At 40.4% G+C, this 18,543-nt stretch overlaps 1 protein-coding gene across 11 annotated transcripts in view; it reads left to right on the top strand.

Annotated features, from left to right (window-relative positions):
- Positions 1–18,048, top strand: part of AASDHPPT (aminoadipate-semialdehyde dehydrogenase-phosphopantetheinyl transferase) — a 43,990-nt gene extending 25,942 nt beyond the window's left edge. For 6 of the 11 annotated variants that reach the window (XM_090133912.1, XM_090133909.1, XM_090133907.1 and 3 more), the window contains 2 exons: positions 68–169; positions 3,129–4,883. The gene's annotated coding sequence lies outside the window, so the exon portion shown is untranslated. Of the gene's footprint in view, positions 1–14; positions 170–3,128; positions 4,884–7,254; positions 12,845–17,317 lie in introns of those variants that run through there. The other 5 variants (XM_090133913.1, XM_090133908.1, XM_090133904.1 and 2 more) reach the window with 3 other exon arrangements.
- The last annotated feature ends 495 nt before the right edge of the window (positions 18,049–18,543 follow it).

Raw genomic sequence — 18,543 nt, 5'->3', positions numbered from 1 at the left:
CTCTCACTGTTTAGGTATAGACATAGATGGTAATACTGAAACATTTGTCTTTTGCTATTTCTGAAAGAATTTAGAAGAACCAAAAACTGCATGCTCCTAGAGATGTCCTTCAGTCATAAAATGAAGGTCTGGACCAACTGCCTGTTCCATGGCATTCTTGGAAGACAAGGTATGCTCAACTCTTTCTTTCAGGACAAGAATTTACGTTATTCCTGCAATTTTAATTTAATGAAGTGCAACCTTGTTTCTTGACACAAACTATAACAATGTTATTGTGTTCTACGTTACGGAGAGTATTTCATTATTTGGACTTAATTGCAAAAATACTATATCTAAGGTGTGTCAGAAAATAGACACTTTCAAATGTGAGAGACTACAGTGTAGCATAGTGGTTCTTATGGGTACATGCAAGGAAGTGTCTAAAGAACCTTGAAACGATGTTGTGGAACAGAGAAGTTCTTCATGTTGTAGTAAGATCTCGTCTCTCCCTTGCATGAAAAATCTTGGAAATTATTTTGGATTTATAGATTATAGAGAAAATAATGAATATTTTTAGACATATCAGCTCCATCCTGTTTCCTTATGTGTTGTCTGAGCTTGTGCTGTGCCCTTGGTGCCACAGCCCCTCCAACACACCTGGCTCAGGGACCTTTCACTGCAACAGCTTTTAATCAGCTGCTCCCAGTCTGGGAGAGATGCCTCAGAGTCAACAAGCAAATATTCTGGTGTCGTTACCAGAAAGTGGTCCAGTATCCCCCAGTAAATTCATGGAAAAGTCAAATAAAATAATTATACATTAAAACTGAAATGATAGGGGGAAACGAATGTGAAAGACAAGATGAAAGTGTAGTAATGCTAGCATTTAACTCATGAAAAGAAGTTCTTAGTTCTGTTTTGCTGAAAGGTCTCAAAGCAGCTGAAGTTATTTCAATCAGTTTTTCAGTCAATCAGTAATATAAATATTTGTGTGATTTTTTAAATTTTCTTTTAAAATGCATGCTTTTGGAGTTCCTGTTAAGATTTTCAAACTAGCGAGTTTCTGTTGTCACAGTAGCTTAAGATTTCCAGCCTTGGTTCAGTGTTCTAAAAAATTACTTTCCCTTAGTCTTGCAGTAGGTGGGATTTCACTCAAGTAACCAGTCACATCCAATTTATCAAGGGAGATCTCTGATAACAGACAGAAAGCAGAAACTTGGGCTGCCCTTGAATTCACATGTAGGTTAACCACTCTCCCTTTTTTTCTGCTCAAGTACTAGGGGATGATGGAGACCAGGGTGACAGGGTGTCTCAGGCGTCCTCGCACAAATACAGGGCAGAAGCATGAGCCTGACAGTGCAGCAGTTCTCACAGCCTGCTACAGTGGTCATTTGGTTGTTCAACATAGTCCTGTTTGGATCAGAAGTGTAGAGTGCACACCTGTGTTGTAAGGGATCTTAAGTTCCCTCATTATTTCTTGAGCTGCATTGAATTTACGTAATGTTGCCACATATTAGACTCTCAATTACCTGACTGATAGTTTTTATTTTTTTTTCCTACATCTTATAATGTAAACTGGAAGTTGTTGCAACAGAATATCACAGAATGGTTGAGGTTAGAAGGGCTGTCTGGGTCCCTCAGGCCCAAGCCTTCCTCTAACAGGAATACCCAGAGCAGGATGCCCAGGGCCACGTCCAAGTGTCTTTGGAAGGTCTCCAGAGAGGAAATCCCACAGCTTCTGAGCAGCCTGTGCCAGTGCTCCGTCACCTGCACAGCACCGCAGTGCTCCTGGTAGTCAAAGGGAACCTCCTGTGTACCAGTTTGTGCCTATTGCTTCCTATTTTAAACCTATGTGGGTGAGCATCCCCTCCTTATAATCTTGCATTGTAGTAATCAGATAATGCAAAATGTATCTTTCTTCCTTTTTAGAAGGCTGCAAACAAGAAAGAGGTTTTTTTTCTTTTTAACTCTGTCCCTCAGGCAGGGTATATTAGGATTGGTGCAATTTAATTTGAGGGGATGCAACTACACAGATATGCAGCAGCTAACAATTTGACCTTGACCCTAATCGAGGTTGGGACTCAAATCATAACCGTGTATTTGCTGATGTCTTTGTTACTGAGTAAACTTTATTTTGGTCAGTAGAAAAATAATCTGAGTACTGTTCTGCATCATAGGCTTCATGGGATTGGCATGTTTTGGAAAAATGCTAAAGAAATGCATTTAAACCTCAGGTGGGAGAAAGACCTCAGATTAGTCACTATGACTACAAAAATTGGTAGGCATTATAGCTTTAGATCCATTTTGCAGGAAGTACTGAAGTTTTTCAAAGCCATTATGAGTTTCTAAAATATTTGAAACATTTTGCAAAATTACACAATTAAAGGTAATGCCTTCCTTGTTTAGACTTGGTTAGAAGAAATATTAAAGAGAATGTTAATCTCCTGGCAGCATTGTGAAGCTCAATTTCCCAGCCGTGCTTTAAGTGGCAGGGCATTTCACCAAATTATGGCTGTCACTAGACATCCTGAGTTGGCCATCTGTGGCTAATTAAATCTCTTCGATCCTTCCACTGCTTCTGCCCCATGAATTTGCTAATAGCTGCTTCTCATCAATGTTTGCAATTTTTGTCACAGTACCAAAAGTATCATTGGTTGTGATTTTGAGGTATAGTACCCAAATAAGCTGTGCAGAAGGGGCTGGGAAGTACAGAAAGACAAACAGAAGTATAAATGATCTTTATAAATACAGTAACAGGCTTTATATATCTTTACATGGTACATATTGGATGCTGTGTATGTAATGTATTATAGCAATGTAGTATATTGTTTATGATGTTATTAGAGAATTTTAGAAGTGTGTAATGTATATTTCAAGTTTTACATATATATATATAGAAGACACTCTAATATGTTATGTATGTATATCTTTGACTTAAAAAAAAGTCTGCATTTCTCTCTGCAGCTTGGATAAGCGTATGTACCTATATGTAGTTTGAAGAAAAAAGCGTTATTTTTCATCGTAGTATTTGCTATATTGAAATTACTAATTAAGATTTCTTTGAGTTTGCATTTGGAACAGTACACAGGCAAAAATCTGGACCTATTAGTTGGAAAACATTTTCCATTGAATTGAATATCTTCTTTTGTCAGCTCCACCAGTGGCGTTTCCTGTAATGTACCACAGCTGCCGTCAGGTGATGCTCAGCCCATGTGTCAGCTGGTTGCACTCCTCACCCTCGCTGAGAGCTTTTGTGACAAGTGAAGGGAGCTGCCTGTTCAGTGGGGTCACTGCTCTCTTCGTAGGAGAAATGGAATTTTCCTGCGTGTATTCAGTTCCAATACTGTATACTGAATACAGTAATATTCTTAGTGAGCAGTGCTTGTTGCCTACATAAAGGCGTTTTGTTAATCTTGTGACTGTTATGTGATTACAGTTAATTAGTTACCTGTAGCATGCTATGAAAATGTATAGGATTAATTTTGTTTGGTACAACTGAGTGTGATTGAAGGTTGTACTTCAGCTGTGTGCTTGGTTCTGCCCTAATTAAAATTCTCATGCGAATGAAAACAGTGTCTTACACAGACACTGATATTTCTGATATCATAGTTTCAGCCTAATTGCTTATTATGGTGTTTAAATGATGGGTCTTGTTGATTTAACATGTTTTCCCTAAAGTGCAATGGAATATTTATTTGCATTTGAATTGTGGCAGTCAGACAGCTCCTGCCTGCAGAAATGACTGCTGTTTCACATTCACCTTTCAGGATTAAAGTGGCAGTAGCAAAGTGCTCATCACAGTGGGAGTACATGGGTTTCATTTGGCTTGGGTGAAGTCAGATGTGCTGGCTAAGGAACTGTGTAGTGTCAGTCATGGAAATGCATTCATATAATCTCCTGAAATAGATCTTCAGTGAAGAGAGGGAAGAAAGCAATGCCGGATGAAGGCTGCTGAAGTAGTGAAGAAATCTTGTATGTGTCAGGAATTAATATATATATAGAGAGAGAAATAGATAGATAGACAGATATATGCATAGGCATATATATACATATATGCATCTGATTTGAGAACTTCTGAAACAATGTGATTGATAGAATTGACAATGTTTTTTGGTTTCATTTTGTGGCATGACAGCTTAGAGTTGACTGAATTTTCAACTTTGTACAAACAGCTTTTAAAAGCAAAAATGCAACTGCATTTAAATGTTAGTGTGTTTATGCAAATGTGTCTGTTTCAGTCACATGGTATAGTTTAACTTGTTCTCAGTCTACAGTGAATTAACCACTGACAAGTATCAGGGAGTTGCTATGGATATGTAGCATATGTATAAATGCAAACATACACATATGCATATAAATGCATATATGTATATATACTGCGTGTATGTATATATATATATGGAGCGGGTCCAGACGAGCGCCACTAAGATGATCAGAGGGTTGGAGTACCTCTCCTATAGAGAAAGGTTGAGGGAACTGGGCTTGGAGAAGAGAATGCTCCAGGGAGACCTCATTGTGGCCTTCAGTACTTAAAGGAAGCATATAAACAGGAGGGGGAACAGCTGTTTACATGTGTTGATAGTGATAGGACAAGGGAGAATGGTTTTAAGCAGACACAGGGGAGGTTTAGGGTTAGATATTAGGAGGAAGTTTTTCACAGAGAGGGCGGTGACACACTGGAACAGGTTGCCCAAGGAGGTTGTGGATGCCCCATCCCTGGAGGCATTCAAGGCCAGGCTGGATGTGGCTCTGGGCAGCCTGGTCTGGTGGTTGGTGACCCTGAACACAGCAGGAGAATTGAAACTGGATGATCATTGTGGTCCTTTTCAACCCAGACTATTCTGTGATTCTATGATATATAGATATATGTATGTATGTATTATACACATAGCTATCTTTAAAAGAACTGGAAACTGACCCTATCTTTATTAACACAGTAACCTGGACATGTAAGAAAAAAGCTTCAAATACTAAAAATGGTACAAAAGCTTTTGGCTGATGCAAGAGACAACTTGAGGTCTGGCAGTGAGGGAAATCAAAAACAGGAAAAGGAGCAGATTAAGACATAATAGCCACCAATAGGTTTTTTAAATCAAAAATACATGAATTCAGAAAATGTGAACAGAAGTGAGTATGGTAAAATACCATGTCTATGTCATTTTATGATTGGTAATTTGTACAAGACAAATTAACAACAGAAACCAAGAAACAGAGTGCATTGAATTTATTTTGCTTTAGCTGAGAGCTTTAAATGTTTTTCTAGCTTGACGTTGAATGTGATAGAGGAAAACCAATGGTATCATTACAGGGCATGCTTGAAATAGACTTAACTTTCTAACAAGTCTAGAAAATAACCCAGATGGAAATGTTTCCAAAAACAAATGCTTCTGAAGAAGATTATTTACAGTGTAGTTCAGCAGGTAGTAAAATACCTATTAGAAAATCTGATGAGCATTTCTCAGCCAAATAACTACTATGTCCTGCTTTAAGGAGGTGATAATACAGTATCAGTAGTGTAGTTTCTGTAGGTCATACCCAAACTTACTTTTGAAGTTTGTATCTATATATTGGTTACAGAGGATCAAGTATAGGTTTTAACAGAATCTGGATTATGAATCACTCTTGTGAGCTTTTCCATCCCAAGATGCTGAGGATGAAAGTTTTTGGACTTGCATCCTTTCTTAAGCCTGCTCAAATACATTCCCCAGCTGTAAGGAATCTCATTCCAAGTGCAGGGCATGGATGCTGGGCCATGGCAGTATGCAGAGATTTCCTGATGGGTTTCAGAAGGATCTCAGAGAGTCCCAAATAGCCAGGGAAAATTGTTAAAAGGAGATCAGGGACTGCAAAGCAGCCAAGCACCTTAGCTGGCATCAGATGTCTTTGGAGGAAGAAACTTTTCTTCTTAAGGGAAGTATAACCTGATTCTATAAACAGTTGTTTATACTGTAGCTTTCACAATGAAAACTATTGCTGTAGGAATTCAGGTTTCAAAATCAGATTCCAGTCTGTCCATCCACTACCACCAAAAGCTTTCCTAAAGGAAAGCAAAATTTCTGTATTTAAGGACATAGCTAGGAAGGAAGAACTGGGGAGTTGTCAGATTCTTGTGGTAAAACCTTTTTCTCCTCCAGATTATAACATCTAACATTTGAGTACCTCTAAAATTTATTTTCTTGTAATTCTGTATTGTTTTTGATATGGTACAATTCTAAGATGGCCTTGTATTTTAATCAAGAAATAGCATATGGTTACATTTCAGCTGGACACTTGTTAATACAGAAGTGCCATTTGGACTTAGTCTGCCCGTGGCTGTACTTCTCATAATAAAATCACTTCTTGATGCCTCTGTTTCCCTTTGGTCTGCATCTTGTCAGCAGAAATTGCATGCCCCCTCTGAGAAAAAAATTGTCTCCCAGTACTTAGTGGACCATGGATGCCTGGTCCCAGCTGGAACCTCTTTGCATTACTCTTACACAAATAATATGGAAATAATTGAATCCCACCAGTGACAAACCTAATAATCCAACAGCAGCTTCTTCAAACTCCAATGATGCTGTGCTTGTACATAGGATCATTGCGCTGACACAAGACAGGCTTTGTTGTTTGACTGCTAATACGGGCACCTTGGTGTGGCTCCTGTGAGTGGAGACATGGCTTTCGGACTTGCATCCTGGCAAGCTGGGATGCTCTGTGTAACCTATAGGTGGTTTTCAGATGAAATTTCTCAGTAGTTCTATGCCTTTCTGCTTCTTCATTTGAATTACTAAGTCTGTAATAGAATTACAGAGTATCTATGCCAGAAATGTTTATACAGCAGGCAGCATGCCAAAGGCTTGATGATATCATAACTTAATTAAATGTGAGTGTATGTATGAGCTAAAAGATAATTCAGTTGAACTTAGGGTATATGGCCTCTGCTTACCATGCTTTCCTGCTTCGCCTACAATTTCTTTGCCAGATTATTTTTGTCTTCCACAAAGACAAGAAGTTGTCTTTTTTATGATGCTGATTACATCCCAAGCTTGTTCACAAATACTACATAATCACAGCACATTATCTCAGCACTTTTCTCCTCCTGTTCGTGTTCTGTTACCCTTTGCACTTTTCTTTCCCCCAAACTAGCAATGCTTCTATTTTTTCCAATGTAATAAATTTACATGAGACTTCCCAGATTTCTTCCTTCTCCTCTTCCTTTCTCCTACACAGCCCTTATATCTCTCTTCAAACTATGTGCTCCTTCTGAAGCTCATTTTTATTTATTTCTCCCAATCCTAGGTTTTTCTTCACCAGTCCCTTTGTCCTCACCAATCTCAGACAAAGCTGCCTGCTCGTCTGCTCACTGCAGAGGTGGGGAAGGCACCTCTGGTTGCACTGGCTTCAACCACGAGATGGCACTGTTTGCGGGCAGGATGTCACCTGTCCAAATCCTTGCGGAGGTGATGCCCCTCCTTCTTGAAGTGCAACGTTACAGTAGTATTATGTTTCTAATTTGGTTCGTTAGAGATCTTCAGTGTATCTTCATGAGGCAGGAGCTGGCCTTAAAATCAAGTGAGAGGTGCCAGGATTTGTGCCTCAAATGTCTCACTGGCATTGTAGAGTTAAAGCTTTGTGGATCTTACAATTATGCAGTCGTACAATGGGTTGGATTGGAATGGACCTGAAAGACCATCGAGTTCCATTCCCTGTGCTGTGGGTAGTGTAGCCACCCACCAGATCAGGCAGCCCAGAGCTCCATCCAACCTGGCCTTGAACGCCTCTAGGAAATGGGTATCTACAGCTTCTCTAGGCAGCCTGTGCCAGTGTTTCATCACCCTCTCAGTGAAAACTTCCTTGGCCTTGTTGAACCTTATGTTAATGTGGGCCCATTTCTCAAGCCTGTCCAGGTCCCTCTGGATGTCATCCTTTCCTTCTGTGTTATCAACAGCGCCACACAGTTTGGTGTTATCTGCAAACTTGCTGAAAGTGCACTCAATCCCACTCTGTCATTGATAAAGATATAAAAGAGCACAAGTCATGCACAAGTACCTTGTTTTTTTACGTGATATGTTTCTATTATCCAGTGCTTTGTTTTGTTTAGTGCATCAAAGCCCCTGTATTCAAGCTTTTAAACAGATGAAAAATAGAGAGAAAATATTACTCCAAAGGGTTCCATGTGTTTTGTTTTGTTTTTCTTTAAGGTTTCATTGAGTTTTGAAGGCTTTAGTAGCATTGATATCAAGTAGAAATCAGCATGAAATCCTGCATGAAGATTTCAGAGTGCTGTTTGCATACTAGTCTACCACATTCTTTGCATCTTGTATAGACAAAAGTAATCAACCACACAGCCACTGTAAGCCCTCTGTGGTGCGTTTCTGCTCTGCCCCTTCTTTGGGCCTTCTACTGTAAAAAGTCTCCCACTGTCCAGTTCTTATAATTAGCTTTGAATGAACAAGGCAGTTCCTGAGTCTTTAATGCTCATGACGTTCCATCACTGAATAACATTGAAGCTGGTCTTGCACTGAGTCAATTCAAGCAGAAATGACCAAATAATTTGTTATATTTGATGAAAAATAGTGAAATAATGCAGAAGAAAGTTAGGCTCCCTTATTCAGATGATTGATGCTAGCAAAAAAAACCCTCAAAAAACAGCAACCACAACAGTGTGGTAAGTAGAAAATAGATCTCATTTACCAAACTATGTGTGAACAGTCTAATTGCATCTGAGGCTTTTGATGAGATCATTTCATGTAACTGGCCCATGAAACGTGGTATTTATTATTAATGTAATTTGGATATTATTATATCTCAGAGGTATAAAGATGCAGTAGATGTCTAGAGGCCACAGTACTGCATTGCCATCTTTGGAAGGTAAGATGAAGGGAAATACTTTGCTCTGTTCATTCTGCTATTTATCAATTATGAGACTTCCCTGCCTTCAGTCCTTTTCTGTTTCAAGACAAAACACGGGCAGTGATTGGGTGAAGGCTGAGCTGGATATGCCATAGCATGTCCACCCCAAGCCCTCCTTGGGACAGTGGGCATCATCCACTTGCCTGAATCACACACGAATGCTGCCCTCCTTGTCTGTTGGCACTGACAGCAGGCTGTCCTGCCCCAAGGTGGCTTGGATTTGGGTGACCACTGAGCACTGTCACAGCAGCTGGGAAACTTGGTGTGCACATTTGAATGATCTTGATTGAGCAGTTGATACCAGGCCATTTTCAAAAATGTCTTATCATCCTGCGTTAATGGGTTGGCATCCAGATCAACCTGTGGCTGGTTCCTTGCTTCTGCCTGAAAGAGGAGAAGGATATGAAATGAGCAGGAGAATGCCTATGGTTGATGCTGAAAGGTGTCCTGAGTCCTTTGCATGACAGCCAGAAGAGGACAGTAGCAAATTTCATCGTATTACATGGACACAAACCAAGATTCTTCTTGGTTCCAGGCACAGGAAAGCTCAAACAAAAAACAGCATCTGGAGTGTGTTCTTCTACTTCTTTTTCCATTCTCTCTGTGACTTCCCAGCTGTAAAAATGAGAAACACAATTTTAATATTGAACCTACGTTTCTGTTCTAAATTTTGTATTAGAATCACACAAGCCTGTGTCACCTATAACTTTAATAATATTCAAGAAGTCCATATAGCATTTAGTGTTTTGTAGAAAAGCCATTTATTTCTTTATTCTCTATGCTAGGTTTCTGATTACTTTCTACTTTATTCTTCATTTGTGACTTTTAATTTTAAAAGATACCATTTAGGTTTAACTAAACCAATTTTCAGTACTGCAATATCACATCTTCTACTCTTCATTTTGAAATGAATTTGAGAGCGTGATAAAAGCATATGAAGAACAGGTCACATAGATCAAGCTGGGCTGAGCAGCACCGAAAATGATTCTTTCAATAAAAATTCATCCTTAATTTAGTTCTGGAATGCAGTTCTAATTTAAATTGATGCAAGAGAACACTTTTGTGATGTTATTGCCAGGCAGACTGCAAATGTAATTGAGGAGTATTTCATCTCAGCACAGCAACAGCAGCATGGGCAGACCTTTGCACCTAAGCTCTGGCTGCCAGTGATATCTGTGTTGGATTCTGCTATTTTTAGTTAAATAACAGCTCAAAACCTGTCAGGGTATCAATTTAAATTCTTTGTGTTTTACATTCTGACCTTAACATCAGGTAACATTTAATATTTGCTGTCATACATTTTGTAATCATGTATTCTGCTTTGTGCTTTAGGGATGTTCCCCTGATCTACTGCTTGTTGTAAACTGGCCCAATTTTATTTTTCTTTTCCAAAAAAACAAAATGCCATGACTCAGACAGCAAGCCAGAATCAGCCTAATTCTACTGAAGTGAAAGGAATGTTGCATACTCAAACCAGCTTATACTCTAGCCTGATATTTCTGAAATAATGATCCCATTCAAAATCCACACCTTGCCTGACGTTTTCAAGGCTAACCCTGATTTGAGCGTAGAAGCACAAGGTATGTATTGCAAATCAAATGGTGCATAGAAAATAACGATTTAAGCGAAGTGGGGCATTGTGTTCACTACTAGAAACCATCAAAGAATTTCAAGAACCACTCCTGCTGAGGTTGTGCTCGTATTGTTTATCTAAATGCAAATGAGAGCATTGCTGTTCATGCATCTGCTTGTCATTTTGTTTCATAAAGTTGATCAGGGAAAAACTTCGGTGAATTTTCTGGTAAAACACAACTTTGTAAAATAAAACTCTGATCAATGTGAGAAACAGACAAGGGCTTTTTAATGAAAAACGTATGTTAAAAAACCCTCAAGTTTTCTGTAAATATTGCCTGTAATAGATGCATAGAAGAGGCCCAGTACTTTGATAGGTGGTAAAACAGTAAATAAAACTGAATTGATAGATGTTCACCCAAGTTCCTTCTCTTTGCCTTCTTTGGCATACCATGGTTCTTGCACTCGGGTTGCTATTTTCCTTGTAGGAATGCAGTTCCACAGTCAAAAGATTACATTCAAAATTATGCAAAGGAATAGGAGTACAGTGAGATGCTGCCCCTGGATGCAGTTACTTCATGACATGAGAAGGAGTCAAACAGAAAGCACATGCTCGGGACATGAGCTGGCCCTTGATGATGGCTGGTAGAGGACAGGTGTCCACTGGGATTATCTCATGAGGACATGTGGCAGGAGATGGCCAGGGGAGCATGGCAGTAATCAGCCCATAGAATCATAGAATATCCTGAGTTGGAATATGCCCACTAGGTTTAAATTCAACCCCTGGCTCCACACAATACCACCCCAAATCCAATCCCAATGTCGGACAGCGCTGTCCAAATACTCCCTGAGCTCCAGCACTGGGGCCGTGCCCTCAGCCCTGTGCAGGCTGTTCCATGCCCACCGCCCTGTGGTGCAGACCCTTTCCCTCACCCCCAGCTGCCCTCCCCTGCCGCAGCTCCATGCCGTTCCCTCGGGCCTGTCGCTGTCACACAGAGCAGAGCTCAGCGCTGCCCTCCGCTCCCTGTGAGGAGCTGCAGCCGCCATCAGGCCTCCCTTCAGCTGCTCTGCTCTGGGCTGAGCACATCCAGGCACCTCAGCTCCTTTGCCCTCCAAGCCATTCCCCATCTTTGTTGCCTCCTTTGGACTCTCCCTAATAGCTTTATGGCCTTATATTGCCGGCCCAAACCTGCACCCAGTGCTGGAGGTGAGGCATCACAGTGCTGAGCAGAGGGCACAACCCCTTCCATCACCTGGCTGCAGTGCTGGTGGTCACATTATGTTGTATATACAAAAAACCTCAAAAACAGTTTGAGTCACAAATATAAGGTTTCTGTATTCATATTATTATTTTAGGAGGAGATCTATTACTTGTGCTTTGCACAATGACTCGGTAACTATGAAGGAGCCAGGAGAGATGGAGCTGAGAATTACTTCCCAATGGGAGCAGTTCCATTGATTTCAAAATCAAATGCTTAGGAAGATTGCACTATCATCAGTGAGAATGCCAGCAGAGATCCAGCTCAATGCAGATGCAGCGCTGGTGCTAGCACAGGGTGTGAGTCAATCCTTAGGGCAGGCACTGTGTCCTCTCAGAAAGACTGCAGTGCTTTTCTTCTTTATTTCTATAAACCAAGAGTATTTCAGAAATCTACCTAAAGCAAGGAGGAAAACAGAACAGCAACTTGAATAGTACTTGCCAGGATGGCTAATAATTGCCCAATAATAACATAGCCCAGAAAACTGCTTGTCTAAATAGCTGGAACTTCTGAGAGTACCCATTAAACCCAATGACCAAGAGCTGCCATGGAGATAATATGTCATAAAAATCTTACTTAGCTACTTCCCAGTCACTTTTAAATCAACATACTTAATCACTTCAATTGCCCAGGCCCATACTCAAGGGAGAGCTCAGATGCTCATTGCTTTTCACAGCTCAGCCCTTATGGTGCTAAACTTACTGGATAAAAAACACCTGTGAACATACAGTGTGGACAAGACTGATTATTTTTTTCTGATAAAACTTGAAAAAAAATTTGTTGAAACACCTTCAATTCAGCTTTGTGCATTTTTAAATCAAACTACATAAGTAAATAAGGGCTTCTACGATGTGGTTTGTAATGAAAATGGTTCTTGGTGATTATTTGGAAGTGGTTAGCTACTACCTATGCCATCCAGAAATGCAAGAGGTCCCATATGTCGTTTGAGTTTTCCATTTCTTGAACATTACTGACCACTTTTAACAATCTGTAGGGAAGTAAATGTTTGAGAATCCCAGCAATAGAAGTGAAAAAGACAGATCAAGACAGCCCAGAGATTTATTTGTTGCTCAGAAATAATTGTTCTCCCCTGAACAAGTGAAGGGTAATTTGAAATGAATGAGAAATCACAATACGAGAATGAAAATAAATAAATATATAAGATGCAAAACTTTGTATAAAGAAATATCAGAGATGGAAACCAGCAGAATTTGCTGAGTTAGAGAAAACTTATCCAGCTTCCAATATGATGAATGAATGGCAGTGTCATATAATTCTGCACAGAAATTCTGAAGCACTTTTTGCCAGAGCTGAAATCAGGCCATCCGTGTGTGAGCCCTGTGTGCCATTTCAAAACTGTAGAAAAAAAAACAATAATGCAGTGACACTCAAAATAAATCCCCGGTCTGAAAAACTGTGCACTTGGGTGTGAATTTTGCCATCTGGAAAATAATGACTGTCAACACAGAGATGATGCCTAAAGACTAGCCAGAGGATTGACTTGGTCTTTCTTCTGCTTGTGTTCTGTGTCAGCATGAAAATGAAGAAATGGCCCAAGCATATCAGCCAGGGCTTGCCTATCTTAGTAAGTTATTGCAGCTTTCCATGTAAAAATTGTTTATAGTAATTGATAGCAAGTAATTATATACTCAGATATAAAAAAGGACAATCTATCTGAAGGAGCTCTTGGAAGCCAGGCAACAAGCAGAACACAGAAAGTGAAAAAGACTACAGAATGAAAATGCACATTTTCATTTCACATTACTCCTGTTCACTTTTTGCTATTAATCCTGAGACACACTCTTTTTCAACCCTTTCCCTTCTCAGAATATGGAGTTACAGAGAGGAGAGAATGGTGAGAGGCCTTCTTTCTACCATTCACTATAATTGTAATGTTTTTCTCCTTTGCATTTTTTTTGCCTCCCCTTTTCCTGCTCTCTCAGGATGTATTAGAGGAAAGATGACTAAGGAGCACCAGTGCTGCCTGGTTAAATCATGCAGTGGTGCTGCCTTTATGCTTTGGCCATCTCAATCCTGTGTGCTACTTGCACAGTGGGGATGCACACAATCTTCTTCAGTTTATGGTAAGAAAAATCCCTTCTGAATATGGGCGTTGCTGAGGATGTTTAAGAGCTGCTCCTGTAGCAGTCCTGTGAATTCCTGCTTGGCTTCTGGCAGTATGTTGTGCCTGACTGCATACTTTATGTTTCTGAAATAGGTATGGATATGTGAAAAACAGAAGAAAATGAACCTCAGGACTGCAGTATTCTGCTGTTAAAATGTGTGGACACAACATAATTCTCTTAGCAGCTTTTACTGCTTTTTAATGTTGGGTTTTTTTTACAGTGTATTTTTTATTTTTTTATAGAAATGACAGAGATTTGTTTTTCGTTGGCTGAATGTGTGTATTGCATTCTGTGCAGCATAACATTTACCACTTCCCAAAAAATCTGAGGTAGTCTATTTAAAGATATACATGAAACAGTCAGGTTATAGTCAGACAAGTATGTGAAAGTTGACATCTCAGTTAATTCCCATAGCAGCAGCCAAGCATCTGCTCATCCCCTGAAATATTGCTGATGTGATGTTTACCAATCTGGGAGGAACTCACAGGACTAATAGCACAGAAAAATATTAACTTTGATAGTAAGGAAACAAATTCTGTTTATCTGGGAGAAATAGTGTTGTTTTTGTTGTTTTGTGTTTGGTTGGTTTTGCTATTGGATAATCAACTAGAGGATTATATAACAGTGACGTATTCCCTTGGTCAGAGGAATTGGTCCTTGCCTTTGTTGAACCCATGAGGTTCTTATTGGCCCACTTCTCCAGCCTGCCCAGGTCCCTCTGAATGGCAGCACGTCCACGGTATAACAGTGGGGTTTTTTTTATCATTTATGAACTTCATAAGTGTACGCTGTGCCATCATCCAGGTCATTAATGAAGACAATAAACAGTATTAACCCTACAGATGGCTGGTGTCAGGCAGGGCTTTGTGCTGCTGACTGTACCTCTGTCAACCTGGTTGTTCCACCAGTTTTCATAATCTACCTCATTGCACATTTATCTAGTCTAGTTTCATCAGTTTGTCTATGAGGATTTAATGGGAGTCAGTATTGAAAGTCTTGCCAAAACTGAGATAAACAACAGCCTCTGCTCTCTTTTTATCCACTGACTCCATCTTTTCATTGCAGAAAGCTATCAAGTATTGGTGAGACAGGATTTCTCCATGGTAAATCCATGCCGACCACTCTCTACAAACCATCTTGTCTTCCACGTGTTTTCAGGACTACTTGAAATTGTTTTCAGGAGGATTTGCTCCATCACTCAGAGATTAAGGTGAAACTGATCAGCTTGTAGTTCCCCAAACACTCTTTGCCCTTCTTGGAGACAAGAGAGGTGTTTGCTTTCCTCCAGTCCTCATGAATCTCACCCAGTCACCACAGTCCCTCAGAGATGATGACTGGCCTTGAGTGACACTGACCAGTTTCCTCAACACTTGTGGGTACTTTGTATTAGGTCCCTTGGACTCATGTTTGTCCAGTTTGTTTAAATGTTACCTACCTGGATTTTTCAGTATTGAGTAGAAATTGTCCCTGGCCCAGGCTTTCCCCTGCCTCTCAGTTTTCTGGGTCTCAGCAGCTGGTTGACGTTTCCCTTTGTCTTCCTTTTACTGATGCTGTGGCTTTAGAAGTCCTTCATTTGCCTTTCCCATCACACACCCTCTCCAGTTTCAGCTGCACCCCTGTTCACACAGCCCATGCCACCTTTTGGCCATCATTGCTGCCCAGACTCATTGCTGGTCTGACTCTTGCTTGCCGCCCACCAGATCCCCACTGGCCTTTTCTGCATATTGCTCTATGGGCAGTCAGTCCCCAGCCTGGGTTGTTGCAAGAGTCTTTCCTTCCTATGGCCAAGACTCAACATTTCTCCTTATTGAATTCTATGGTCTGTTCCTCCAACCTGTCCCAGTCCCACTTACTCTACCATTAAGGAGCTATGCAGTTTGACACCATCTGCAAATGCAGTGAGAGTGCTCTCAGCTACCTTCTCCAGCCTCTGACAGAGATGTTAAGCAGACAGGTCCCTACACAGATCCCTGGTCTTTTATCCACCTTTTTATTTCCAAGCCAGATCATCATATCCAAACCTGAACAAAAAAATATGTCAGATATAGTGTCAGAAGCCTTGCTAAAGTTCAGTGCTTGGTCAGAAGGTCTTTGAATGGAGTTTGGGAGCATCTTTATTTTGTACTGAGGTCACATTGTTTGCAGTCACCCAACAACATGGATGACCTTCTGTGCGTGTATCCTTTGTGAAAGGCCGTGTTTAATTGTCTGTCTGAGTCCTGAGGACATTAGGATCTGCAGAACTGGCTTTTGTATTGCTGGATAGCTTGCAATATGCTGTCTCATCACCTCACTCTTAATTATTCATTTTAGAAGATTAGGTTCTGAGCAAATAGTCCCTTTATGTACTAAAGTTTTTTTTAACAAACTCTTTTATTATATTCCCTATTTACTTACTCTTAAGATTGTTGTGAACATTAACTGAACAATATTTGAAGTGTCATAACAAAATACAATTATAAATATAGATGATTCTCATGCAAAATTAGCAGACGGGATAAAATCTTGAATTCTAATTAATCTGCTCTAGCAAATCTGATTTAAACATCTCAAAATTTGCTTTAGGAAATCATAATGAGCTATAATGAATATGCGGTTCTTGTCTGAACATTTTCCTTCAGTCTCCCACAGTGTTTGGTTTTCAAATCAGAAGAACTTGAGCAGATTTTACTATGTCTTCTCAAGATGATCGAGGAACAGATATTTCTGATGCTTGAAGGCAGTTGTTAGTTCCTTGTCAATGCAGGCTGCACAAACACAGACTGCTGTAGTACACTAGATTTGCTCTGAGAATCAGAACAAAACCAGCTGTTTAGGCTTTGGAAGTGAGATACTCTGAATAAACAGGGTACTGACCAAAAAACAAAGTTTTATAACATGATCTGATCTTGTAAACAGGCTACACAGTGTTTGAACGGAGGCAGAATAAAGAATGTAATAGCTCTTGAGCTGAACTCTGCAAATGTTGGAATGCTCATTCAAAGATTCTTGGCCAGTGAGGGACTTTCTAATTTACAGCTCCATCTCTGGTAGGACAGGCAAAGTATTTGCACTAGCCCTGAGAAGGAAAGCTCTCAAAAAACTGACACAAGCTTGATGGCAGTGCTTCACTTTCATGGCAAGATGCAAGGCACTTTCCTAAAGCTTTTCTCCTTGGCAAAACTACCAGTTCCCTTGCACAGCTAATAATCTTTCCCAGAATTGATCTCCCTTTCTGTATTTAGATAAAAAGAAGCCTGTATAGTCTAGGGATGCAAGGGAATATGTGTGAAGGTGATGCACACAGTGCCCTCCTTACTTTATTGTGCAGAACCGAGGTCTCACCCTGAGACAGCAGGCTGCTAGAGACATCAGCTCGTAGGTGAGTCATAGCATGAAAGGCATTAAAATCCAATTAGTCTGTATTTCATTTCTCTCACAAAGGCAGAATATTGTTCCAGCACTTTCTCCTGCCAACATTTTCTCTGAAACTCGTATTTTTATCTTGAACAGGGATGGAGGCCATTCCAGACTGCATCAGGGAAAAATGGGTGTCTGGTCTGAATTCTCAGCTTGGTTGTGTGGGCACCCTGGAGTATAACTTCCCTCATCCCCAGACCCACCTCCAGTGGCACAGCCCTTTGTGGGAGCCTGGTGGTGCCCTCTTATCAACGGCAGAATGAAGGATGTAGGTGAAATAAAATCGCACTCCTCTCCACCCTATTTCGTCTCTCCCTTCCTGTGAATGGAAATGGCTTCAAAACCTCTGAAGATGTCTTCTTTAATTCAAATATATTCAAAGGTCCCTTTATATGTAATAGATTGAAAATTGAAAGTGAAGTTTGGGATTGAACTGCCAACCTGAATTTGCTTTTGTTAGATTATTGCATAGTAGCCAGGATGACAGATTTCCTTACAGATCACATTTTGGTAGAAAATTGTTTTTAAAACTCCTTATAAAAAGCATACTGTTTGGCTTTCTTTGCAACTTCTTCCCCTGCTCACTGGTTTCTGTAGCAGCCCATCACTGCACCCTCTCTGGGTGTAGAATGCTGCAGCACGCAGAACTTTTCTGCAGCAGGATGGCAGAAATGTGGTTCAGTCAGAGCTTAAAACAGGGAAAAGGAGAGTAAACTGCTACAGGTCTCGTGAGATACAATAACTTCTGTGCTTTTGACTCTTTGGTTTTGTATAAGGATGAAAAGAGCATAAATTAAAACTACACAGATCATCCTGCTTTTCCTGATCCTTGAGTGCTCAAGTGCTTTACCCTCATGAGGTTTTTCTTTCAGCCCATCTTTTTGTGCACAGCATATAAATGTGTTTACACAGAATCTGCTTCTTTACCTCCACAAAAGACTTGAAAAAGGCACATGATAAGAGGAGAAAGAACTGTTTGAAAGCCTGACATAAAAACAATGCGGTATGGGAGAATGGTAAACAGAAAGGAAAAACAGCAATGTGGATATAAAAAAAGATGAGCACTGACACTGCAGCCTGCAGCCTTTGGGCCCGCAGCCAGGTGTGCGGGGCCAGGCTGCCATCAGCATCGCCTCCAGGGAGGCCTTGGCTTGGCTGCTCCTGAAAGTCTTAGTCTCCAAATAAAGAGAAAATGGGATAACAGCAAGGTATGAATTTCCCTCCAGGGGGAAGTGCAGTTTATTAGCAGCCGTTGTATGCTGTTATTTTGTTTATAATGGAAATCAGCCATGGAAAGAGCTGCCTGCCTCATTTCCTTG

The sequence above is a fragment of the Phasianus colchicus genome, chromosome 1 (genome assembly GCF_987193195.1).
Source record: "Phasianus colchicus chromosome 1, bPhaCol1.hap1.1, whole genome shotgun sequence".
NCBI lineage: Eukaryota > Metazoa > Chordata > Aves > Galliformes > Phasianidae > Phasianus > Phasianus colchicus.
The sequence above is the reverse complement of the archived record's forward strand: the minus strand, read 5'-3'. Positions and strand labels throughout refer to the sequence as shown.